Here is an 11,600-nt window from a genome sequence, read left to right on the forward strand (position 1 = left end):
GTCGGAGATGGGGGACATAGCCCTGCACACAGGACCTCCTGATATGTTGGAAGAGATAACACTCCACTCGCAGGAGGCTCATCTAAGCGGGGAGACTCCCTGCCCCGACTCAGGTTCAGAAACTCCTGGTCTGATGGGGGAGACCTGGGCCACCAGCAGGAGGCTCCTGGGTCCGTGCTTGGGTTTTGGCTGGCTTCTCTCTCCCTTTCAGATGCCTTCTCCTCTTCCTAGTTGTGGGGCGAGGGGGCTCACACCTCGGTTTCTCAGAACCCAGCATCTCTGCTTACATAGCAGTGGGCACCACCTCAGGCTGTTGGCTGCAGCCAGCTTCGTGACAGACGGCCCGTGTGCTGAGGCCCACCAGAAAGCACACGTTCCTGACACACCGTTTGCTCTTGGTGGCTCAGCTGTGTCTGCCGCCGTCCCCAGGATGGTGCCCCCTTGGTCCAGGACCTGTTCCAGGCAGGCCAACAGCAGTAGCATCTAGAATTAGGCAGTGCTCAGACTGGACAGGTTCCTTCCACCTCTGTGACGCCCCATTTAGGGCAACCCCTCCAGAAGCCTGGCTCTGAGGCGTCCAGGCTGGTCTTCACAGTACCCCAAAAGTCTGGGGTTATTACTGATAAAGAAGCTCAGAGCTTGTTTCCCTAACTGTAAAGTGAGGTTGATAGAAGTAATGCCGCTCAGAAAACAATTGTGAAGATTAAGAGATAATTCAGGCAAAACGTTAGCACGGTGCCTAGCCAAGGTGAATATTCGCCGTTTCTATGATTTTGTTTTTTCTCCTGCTCAGCATTCAAACCCCTTTCTTGTTTGGGGGACTCCCCTGTGGGGTGAATCTTAGAGGAAGGCGGCTCTGCCCTCCCATTGCAGAGGCTGACATGCCCCTGGGTCAGTAGGACCAGGCACATGACCAGACTCCACCCGTCAATCAGGAGCCCACCCTGAATTCAGGGACCACTACGGTGCTACAGAGGACAGTCGGGGGGGGTCATTCCTGGGGACCAGAGGCCGTGCCCAGGCCGTGATGCCCAGCGAAGGCGGCCCTGGCAGCAGCACCAGACCCACACGCTGCCCACACGGGCCCCTTGCCTGTGTCCTGAGCTGCCAGCCTCCTTCACATCCGCCCTTTCCCTGAGCCTCGCTCTCAGTCGATTCTGTGAGCTCCTTGGTGTCCTTCCAATAAATTCCTGTTCTGCTTAAATTAATGACCGTCAGTTTCCATTGTTTTCAACCAAGAAACTTGACTGGTTTGGAAATTGGTCTGACCGGGTGGGTTTCAGACAAGACACCCTCAGGGAAAGGAAGGAAATAATCATCTATTCTAGTTGGGGCTGAAGGTGGCCAAAATCCAGTTAGTATCCAGGATGAGAATCTAGCAGCCTGTGGTATGTAGTGGTGAAACAGCTAATTAAGTTAAATTAATTAATTAAATTATGGCCTGTGGCCATCTGGAAAAGAGTGCCATTGAAGGCAAAGCTGTGAGGGCCTCAGTGGTCACGGCCATTGAACACAAAAATGGCACGATTGCAAAGATGGGGTGGCTGCTTCTATGACACTAGAAAAGAAATTTCATAATTCTATGACACAATTAAAAGAAAAAGAATAACAAACTTCAATACCTAAATTCTTGACTCAAGGCATAAACTGGAGCCTAGGAACTTTCTATAACTGGACTAAAAGTTCTCTTATCTTTTACTGCAGTAGGATTAAGTTTGTGGAAAACCAAATGCAAACCATGATCCTTTGCATTGTCAAACTACAGTGGCAGCTGAGTTCACAGCCTCTTCTTCCTCTGCCCGCTGCATTCATGCTGGTGGTTCCTTGAGGCTGACCCTGGGTCCGCTTCTCTTCTTACTCTGCATCCCCACAGCACGCGGGATGCATTTGGCTGCAAGCAACAGAAAACTCTGCGACAGTGGAGGTCCCGGGAAGGCAGACTCCTGGAATGCACAGCTCCCGGCAGCTCCCAGTGCTGTCAGAGGTGCCCATGCTCTTCTCTCTCAGCCCTGCCCTCCTCCGGGTTGACTACACCTAGCGGTACTGGAGCTGGTTCATGCTGGCTTGCAAGAGGTGATTGTGTGTTGTCCTAACTCTGTTCAGTGGCATCCTGTTGGCAGTTTGAAATTGGCTATGGAGGAGATATTTACACCATGGAAATCAGCAAGCGCTACAAATCAGGGCTTTTTTTTTTTTCAGCTGGAGAGGAAAAAACACCAGCACATCACTGGCTTTATCCCAGCTCTCATTCCCTAAGGGGTGGCAATGGAACCACCTGCTTGTGTAGGTTCCCAGGAGGGAGAGGAAGAGGGAGAGTGTGAGGAGACAGGGAGGGAAAGGGGAGGGGGAGGGGGGAGATGGGAGAGGTAGGAGGAGGGAGGTGGGGAGAGGGAGAACCTCCCCTGACTCTGGAACCAGGCCGGCTCTCCAGCCTCACGGAGATCCAGAAGCAGGGGAATGCCAGGACCATGCTTGCCTGAGTCTCCCCAGACCCCCTCTGGAGCTGGGGCATGGGATCCGCTGCCAGGAAGAGCAAGGGCTCTGCTGGGGGCAGATCTCTGAACAAACTGGGTCCTTCAGGGAATGAGGAAAGAGGAAGTGGAGGTGATGGGTGGCAGCAGTGCCCACCATTCTCTCTTGAGGTGCCCACCCACACCCATGGCTTTACCGATGACCCTCAGAGCTAGACCCCCGCCCAGACATGTGTAACTGACCACCCCTGAACATCTCACCTTGGAGGAGAAGAAGAAGAATCCTAAGAGCTAGTGCACATAGCACTGACCATGTACCAGCCGCTGGTCCAATGCTGTCCGTGAATCAGCTCATCTAACTACACAAGAGCCCTAGGAGACGGGTTCCGCTGCGGATCTCATTCACAGGTGAGGAAAATGAGGCTCCGAGGGGTGGGGTAACTTGCTAGAGCCCACAGATGTGGCGCTGGGATGGGGAACCAGCCACCTGGATCCAGGTCCTTACTCAACCTCCACTCTTCCCTGCCTCCCACAGGAGCCTCCCCGAAGCCTGCTCGAAGCTCTCCTCTTCCTTGTCGTAACTGCAACTCAATGTTCAGGTGTCACCGCAGGCAGGCATCAATGTTCTAGAAAGATTTCCACCCCCAGCCCAGGTGAGACACCCGTCTATGGCTGCTGCAGTGAACTCTGCCCCCCGGGGGGCACTGGGCACTGTAACTCTCTGGCTTCTTGTCTATTTCCCTTGAGGGCAGGAAACGGGTCCTACTCATCTCCACAGGCCCAGTGTCCTCAGGCCAGGAGCCGGCACACGGAATGGGTGGGTGAGAGCCCGGCCCCAGGCCCTCAGCTCCCTTCTCCCCACTGCCAGATCCCTGGGCCCTGGTGGTCCCGGAACATGTGCACCCCTATCCCCAACCTTCCAGGCAAATGTCCTGGCAGCCCCTGCGCCACTCCACCGCCCAGCTGGGTCTACTGCATACACTCAGCACAGATTTGCTTACCTCTGCTTCTCAGCCTCCTTCCTGTTTTACTCTTTTATTAAGATTCTAATTAAATAATTCTAATTAAATGTAATGAGCTGAATCGACAAACTTACTGCAATAAAGCTGCAGCATTTAAGACATCCTCTCGCGATCTTTCCTGGGCAGTGGAACTGACACGGCGTTGGGCCTTTTCTGCCTGGGGGTGACTCAGCAGGGCTGGGACTGAATGCCATGCTCACAGGACATTGCCATGGGCCTGAGCCACCCCTGACTGAGGCACCCTTCAGCCATGCTTTAGGCAGAAGTCAGTCTGTTCTTAGAGCCCAAACACTGGCCTGGCCACACTGGCCCTCTTCCGGTCTGTGCCTCAGGCCAGCCTGATGCCTCCGCCTGACAACACATGGCCTCCCCCACACCAGGAGGGGCAGGCAAAGGCTCCAGGCTTATAACTGGGGTTTGCTAAACACGTGGGTGTCCGCCTCTCCCTTCAGCCCTGCTCTCTGAAGAGGAAGAAAGGCCTGGACCTGAGGTCCGACCCCTGCCCTTCCATGTGGCCTTAGTCAAGGTCCATCCCCTCTCTGGGCCCCACCCCAGTTTCCACCAAATGTCGGGCTGACAGGGTGTGTTGAGTGAGGCCTGGCCTCAAATCCTGGCCCTGCCCCTTCTTGGCTGTGTTACCTGAGGCAAGTCACGTTGTCTCTCTGAGCCTCAGTTTCCTCACCTGTAAAATGGGACCAACATCACCTACTCTGCAGAGAGCTGTTGTAAAGTTACCTTAAAACAAAAATTAGGCACAGACTAAGTGCTTGATAAGTTATAACCATGAATCATCCTAGTCCATCTCCCCTTCGCCACAGCAACCCTAGGGGGCTGAGAGAGGACCCAGGTCAGGGGAGCTGAACGGGGGAGGCAGAACTTTTAGAATCTTCCCAAACCTGGCCCATCTTCCTTCCCACTCTGCCGTAGACCAGACCCACCAGCCAGCACTGGGGACACAGTGCCCTGGGGACCCCAGGCAGGACTTTATACCCTCCACTCACAGGCCCTGCCTAGGCAACAGCCCCGTCATAGCAGTCTCTGAGCTTCTACCCACACCTGACCTCACTGTACCTTTAGACCACCCTTCAGGGAAGGCAGAGATGGTTCACGGTCCCATTTCGCAGACAGAGAAACTGAGGCTCAGAGAGGGGGGTGGTGACAAACTCAAGCCAATCAGGCAGCGGTGGAGTCAGGACTTGAACCTGGCTCTCTGGCTCTGACACCAGGGAGCCACTAGCTGCCACCTCCCCCTGCAAGCGCCGGGTGGCCGGGGATACTCTGTGTGTCCTAGTGACCCAGGCCGTGAGACCCAATAGCCCTGGAGGCAGGCGGGGCAGGGCGACTGCCCCAGAGCTCAGAGGAGGATGGGGAAAGGCTGCAGAGCAAAGCTGAAGGGCCGGGCCCCCGTTCCTGGGCTGCCCCAGGCTCACCCGGTCACCTGGCCTCCAGCCTCAGGCTCTGTTCCTCGGCAGAGTAGCACTGACTTTGGGGTCAGGAGGACCCTGGTTCGGTCCTGGCACTGTGTTCATCTGTTGTGTGATGGGCTGATGACCTCACCTCTCTGAACCTCGCTCTCTTCACAGCGTCAATGGGGTGCATGCTTGTATCCCCAGAAAAAAACGGTGGGCATTATGGCTCTTATGTCACAGGCCTGTTTTAGCTTCCTGGGGCTGCTGTAACAAGGAACATGTATCCCCCGCTTTTCAGAAGTATGCTTTATGCCTCTTCACGTTTACGAAAGACCTATGTTAGTTCCTGTTTTCCCCAACTGAAAGCCATCCAAAGAGGATTTTCGGGGACTTCCCTGGTGGTCCAGTGGTAAAGAATCCGCCTTCCAATGCAGGGGACACGGGTTCGATCCCTGGTCGGGGAACTAAGACCCCACGTGCCACAGGGTAACTAAGCCCGTGCACTACAACTACTGAGCTCGTGCGCCTCAACCAGAGAGCCTGCGTGCTGCAAACTACAGAGCCCACGCGCCCTGGAGCCCCCGTGCCACAACTAGAGAGAGAATACCCGCACGCCACAACGAGAGAGAAGCCCGAGCACCACAACAAGAGAGAAGCCCCTGAGCCACAGCAAAGAGCCTGCGCCACAAGGAAAGATCCCGCATGTCTCAACGAAGACCCTGAGTGCCGCAACTAAGTGCTGACGCAGCCAAAAAAGATGAATAAAATAAATAGAGGATTTTAGCATTTACGAAAAAGCGAGAATGGCGTTCAGCGTTTGTTTTGCAGCAGCAGCCGTCATAGAGGCAGCATGCACCCCAAGGAGTGAGAGTGGCACCGCCAAGCTCCTTTCCAGGAAACTACCCTCAGCATCTCAGCATCAAAGCACCTCAAGCCACTTTAGCTTTGAACTGTGTCTGAGAGCATCTGTGCTTTAACTGGATTTATGGTCTGCATCCGTTAGCAAGATGTGTGCTAATAACTGCTTCTTCGCGTTATACCATTTCAGCTTACAAAAGGTTTCATAGGAACTTTGGGATTGTGCGGAAACCTATACCGCAAAGTGGGTGGCTTAGAACAACAGAAATGTATTGTCTCACAGTTCTGGAGGCCAGAAGACCAAAATCAAAGCGTCAGCAGGGCCGTGTCCCCCGCTTCACCTGTAGGGGAAGATCCTGCTTCGCCTCTTCCAGCTTCTGATTGCCCCAGATGTTCCTCGGCTTGTGGCAGCATAACCCTGGCCTTCACATGGCCTCCTCCCTGTGTCTCTTCACACAGCCTTCGCTCTGCGCCTGGCTGGCCCTGTGTCCAAATTTCCCCATTTTATAAGGACACCACCCTGATAACCTTGTTTGAATTGATCACCTCTGTAAAGACCCTGTTTCCAAATAAGGTCACATTCTGACGTACTGGGGGTTTGGACAAATCTTTTGGGGAGGACACAGTCAACTTAGGCTGCAAGCTCTTTTGCACACACCTGATCCTTACAGGCAGGCCAGAAATGAGTGTCCTCACTGTACAGATGAGGAAAAATGGAGCTCAGGGAGGGGAGGTGACTGGTACAAGGTCACACAGTGAATGAGTCAGTCAGGGTCTGAACTTCAGTCTCCCAAGTCTGGTGCTTTTCCACTGCCCTCTTTAAAATTTAAAAGGAGAAAAGAGAGTCCAGAGCTATCCTTTGGGGGTCAAGAATTTGACAGCCGTGTGGCATCAGTAATAACAACCACCACTGACCAAACTCCTACCAAAAGTCAGGCACTCGGCTTTATATTCACTGTGTCACGCTGCTACTTTTGAAGTCACACTGCCTATTTAAAGCCAGGCTCTCCCATTCCCCCTGAGTGACACTGGGCCAGTAACTTCACCTCTCTGGGCCTCAGTTTCTTCTTCAGTAAAATGGGAACACCATCCACTCGAGAGGGTCATGGTGAGGATTTAATGAGGTGATTCATGCAAAGCCCTTAGCACAGGGCCTGGCACATAGTAACTTCTCATTTAATCCTCATAATAACATCATGAGGTAGGTCCACACTCTACAGAGACAAAACCAAGCCATCATTTGACCACGGTTATGAACTAGTTACTATGTCTAGTAAGTGACAGAAGTGGGATTTGAACCCAGGTCCCTCTGACTCCTAATTCTGTGCTCTTTCCACAGTGCTGAAGTCCTGGCTTCTCCTGAAGGCCTCCAGGCTTAGGAATCTGACTCTTACTGAGGGCTGGCAGGGCCCAAACTTCAGACAGTCTTCCTAACTGGGTGGTGAAAGCCCTGGTCCAACTCAGTCCCTGGGGAGGGAGGGGGCCTCTGGGTTTAAAACGCTGCCCATGCGGGAACCAGGGGCTGGGCATCCTCCCTACTTCAGCTGTCAGATAATCCCACGGGACAGACCTTCAACTCAAGTCCCCAAGAAGCATATGCCAACCCCCCTGGGTCCCAGGGGCATCTGTTCTGATTTCCTGTAAAAATTAGAGCTGAGCTCTGCAGAACGTCAAGGAAGCAGGGGAACTAGATAGTAGTGAAGGGGCCAAAGTCAAAGACATTCCCCATTGCTGCCCCCTACAGACAAGCAGGCACCCACACATGCACAAAGAAACACACAGGCCTGCTCCCCACCAGACCAGACGTCCACATGCTCACGTTCAGATACGCACGCCTGCAGCACAACACAGACCACAGAGCTGACACATGCTCACTCCACACTCCCAGAGGAATGACACACGTGCCCGGGGACACTCGCACCACAGCCTGACGCCGGCAGGGACCTGGAGACACCAGCCCTCCACATCACACAAGGATGCACAAGCCTGGGACCCAGACTCACAGACTCGGTGACGCCTCAAACCCCGGCCTCCGTCGGAAACAGAGGAGAAAGTGCGTCCCGTTGTCAAGCTCCCACCTGCCCCTTTTCTAGCCCTGAGCCCGCTTTCTCTTGGGCCTGACCCTGGACGACTGCCCCAGCCCCTGGGGGTCTCTGCAGCCTCTGTGATCTTGTCTTTCTCTGCACAGACCTCCCACTCCGTCTCAAGCAGGTCAGAAGCCCCCGCCCCTGCCCCAGGTCCCCGGTGCCCACCTGCTCTCTGACCTCATCTCCCAGCTCTCTCCTTCCGGCCACACTGACCTCCTCGCCCCTTCTGTTCTCTCACATCTCACTCTCCCCCCTGCCTGGGGCGGGGCCGAGGAGGGGGTACACTTGCTGTGTCTTCTGTCTCAAGTGCTCTTTCCTCCCACTTTCGTTAGGTCCTTTGCTCAAACCTCCCTGACCTCCCACCCCTGTATAAAGCAGCACTGCCCGCCTCCCCCTCTATCCCCAGCCCTGGCTTTTTTTTTTTCTTCCTAGTACATTTTTGGGGAGCGGGGAGGGTCAGTATCCCCCTCCCCCAGTGGAATGCAACTCCGTGGGATGGGATCTTCTTTGTTTTGTTTGCTGCCATGCTCCTAGTACCCGGCACCCAGCCTGGTGTGCATGGTTGGTGCTCAGTCAATGGGTGCTGAACGAATCACTCCTGACCGCCAGCCTGGCTCCGGGAGCACCCAGAGGCAGGGTCCAAGCTGATGTGCATACAGACCTGGGGTCCAGCCCTGGTCCTGTCACTTCATCTCTCAGGCTTGTCTCTCACACGGCTGTCGTGAGGATCGAAGATAACATGTGTCTGCTCTCCACACAGCATCTGACGGTCCACACGGTGGTGAGGTTTCCTCTGGCCCAGCACCCCGGTTTCCCTGTCCCCCACCTCCCACAGGAGTGTCAGGGGAGGACGGGGTTCCCCGGTGGTCTCAGCGCCTTCTTCCTCCCTTTCTACGTGCCCTCTCGGAGGCTGGACGCCTGTGAACCACTTTTCGCACCTCCCTTGGCCAGCAGGCTTCACATCGGCTTCTGCCAGTGAGATCGGATCTCACAGAACCAACCTTAGGAGGAGAGAGCCACCGGGCCACTGGCTGCAGCTCCCTCGGCTCCAGCCTTTCCTGATTCCCTGAACCCTTGCGGGGCCTCCTTCACACCCCCAGCCCTCCCAGTGGTTTCGTGAGCCGAATATATTAAGAGATTTATTTCCTACTTGAAACAGCTAGAGTGGAAGGTATTCTTGCCTGAGTCCTGACTGGATATCGAAGTTTCTGGAGTTTTTCCTGGGGCACACTTTGATGGTAGAGAAGGGCCAGAGTGTGCACTTGGGTGGCGTCAGGATGGAAGCTGGTAGGACATGGCTCCTCCCCCTTTGCCATCTTCTTTATTTTTCGGGCCGTGTTGCGCAGCATGAGGGATCTTAGTTCCCCGACCAGTGATCGAACCCGTGCCCCCTGCAGTGGAAGTGTGGAGTCTTAACCACTGGACTGCCAGGGAAGTGCCCGCCTTTGCCATCTTGGGTGGGGCCACAGCCCTGCGGTGAGACTGGTCCTGCATGTCCCCCTCCCCCAGCAGCCCTCACGGCAAGCAGCCCTCACGGCAATTGACAGCCACAGTGGGCGGAGTTCTCAGCACCTCACAAGTACCAACTCATTCATTAGCTCCTCAAAACGTCCCGTGTGGATGGTGCTGTTACCATCCTATTTTATACAGGAGTAAACTGAGACCCAGACTATTGAGTCAACTGCTCTTCAGTCACTTACATGCCTAATAAGTGGCAAACCTGAGATTCAAACCCAGTCTGGCTCTAGGGGCCGCGCTCATAATCACAGCTCTCTGCTCTCTTCCAGGCGTCTGTGCCAGCAGCTCGAGCAGCAGATGAGACCTTGGGGCCCTGGAGGAGGCGCTGTGAAGAGACGGGTGATGAGCTGATGCTTATTACATGCTTGAGAATTCACCAATGCCCTTTCTCCAGCCTCTTCTTATCTAATCATTTCCACTTTCCCACAAGCCCTGCAGCCCTCAAGCACATCAGCCCTCCCAGCACACGTGGGGAAGGGACCTCTCTCTCTATGGGGTGGATGGGGGACAGGGCATGGGGTCCCTGGAAAAGAATAACACTCCCATCTCAGCTCTGCTTCTCAACTGCCCACATGGCCCGTCCCTCTGTGGGCCCCAGTCCCCGACTGTAAGCAAAGAAGGTGGGCTGGAGGACCATTATGGCTCTTCTAGCTCTGAAAATTCTAGACTCCTGCTTTGAAGACATTTTGAAAATCAAGATCTTCGGTCAGGGCAGAGAGTGGACCACATGTTTCACTAAACCAGGCTGGGCTGGGAGTGCTTGGCTACTGGCTGCGTGATGGAGGCCCAGAGAGCCAAAGGCAAGTGTGCATGGGGACGTTGACCATCGAGTGGCTTTGCCTTCAGAACTGATAACTGCAAAGTGGATCTTTGGGCTGCAGAGACTCCAGCCTTGCCTGCCAATCCGAGGCTGCCCCTGCTCTCAGCAGGTTCTTACAGGAAGCTGGGCTGGTTGTCCCCCTTTTGATGAGCTGACTCGAGTCACTGACGGCCACTCTGTGCCAGGTGCTATGCTGGGCACTGAGGTTCAGGTGAATCAGACCCAGCCCTGGCGTCTCAGAGCTCCCAACCTTTCTCCCCTCCTTCAAGGCCCAGCTGGAACACCCCTCTTCCAGGAATTCTCCCCGGCTTCCAGCTCTGACTTCTAATGTCCCCGTGGTGTGGTACAAACCTAGCCCACGCCCAGGAGCTTTCCAGGGCACCAGGACCCACAAACCCTGGCCTGTGAAGAGGTCAAGACAGGTCCCGGCAGCCCTACCCCGTGCTGGGGCTCAGGAGTTGTGGTCAGAATTGTCGCTTGGCACAAGGACTTAGGACACAGCCCACATCTGTCCTGGCTGGAAGCAAAGGCACCAGTTTGACCCAGCACCCATGTGTTGGGCTCAGAAGCTCCTAAGTAAGCGAGGACATTGTGTTGTCTAAACGTTCCAAGTAATCTGCAGAGGGGCAGGGTCACCTTGCGACAGTGGAGAACACAGGGGCTCTGCACCCCAGGCCTGCCTCTTCCCAGCTGTGCGAGGCTGGCAGGTCCCATAAACACTGTGGGCCTCAGTGTCATCGTCTCTAAAATGGGCTAATAATACCCCCTAGCACAGTCACTGTGCAGCAGCTTAAACTAGTTAATGGGTTCAGATGCTGCCAGTGTTCCAGAGATGTGTTCCCCTCCTTCCTGGGCCCTCTGAGGCTGGCATTCACCACCCCGACACACTGAGTCTGCTCCCAGAGGACACCTTCCCCCTCGAGGGACACCAAAGCTCACTCTGGACCTCCGTCCACCCCACACAAACATAGGCTGGGCAATGCTGGCTGGGGGCAAGACAGGGCCCTGATGTGATGAGACACGCCCCGCTGGGTCCTCAACTGGTCATGTCCAGAGAAGCAGCCCCAAGGGCACCCCCTAGCAGTGGGAAAGATCTATCTCCACCAGTCTGTGAAGACAGCCCCTGCCCCAGGTACCTAGCCTGGCCTGGGCCCTGCCGCTCCCATCTGTGCCATGGTAGAGGCTCCCCAGAACAGGACATGGGCAGCTCGGCTTGGCTTTGCCCCTCACTCTACAGGGTAGGTAGTGCCGTGGAAATATACAAGCTCTGGCGTCAGGCAGACTGGGGTTCAAATCCAAGGTCCATTCCTTACTGGCTGTGAGATTTTGGTCAATTCACTTATCCTCCTTGACCCTCAGTTGTCCCATCTTGAAAATGGTACTAGGACCAACCCACCTCCTGGCATGGTTGTTAG

The sequence above is a fragment of the Aethalodelphis obliquidens genome, unplaced genomic scaffold (assembly GCF_003676395.1).
Source record: "Aethalodelphis obliquidens isolate GAN/ISIS:26980383/991018 unplaced genomic scaffold, ASM367639v1 scaffold9, whole genome shotgun sequence".
Lineage (NCBI taxonomy): Eukaryota > Metazoa > Chordata > Mammalia > Artiodactyla > Delphinidae > Aethalodelphis > Aethalodelphis obliquidens.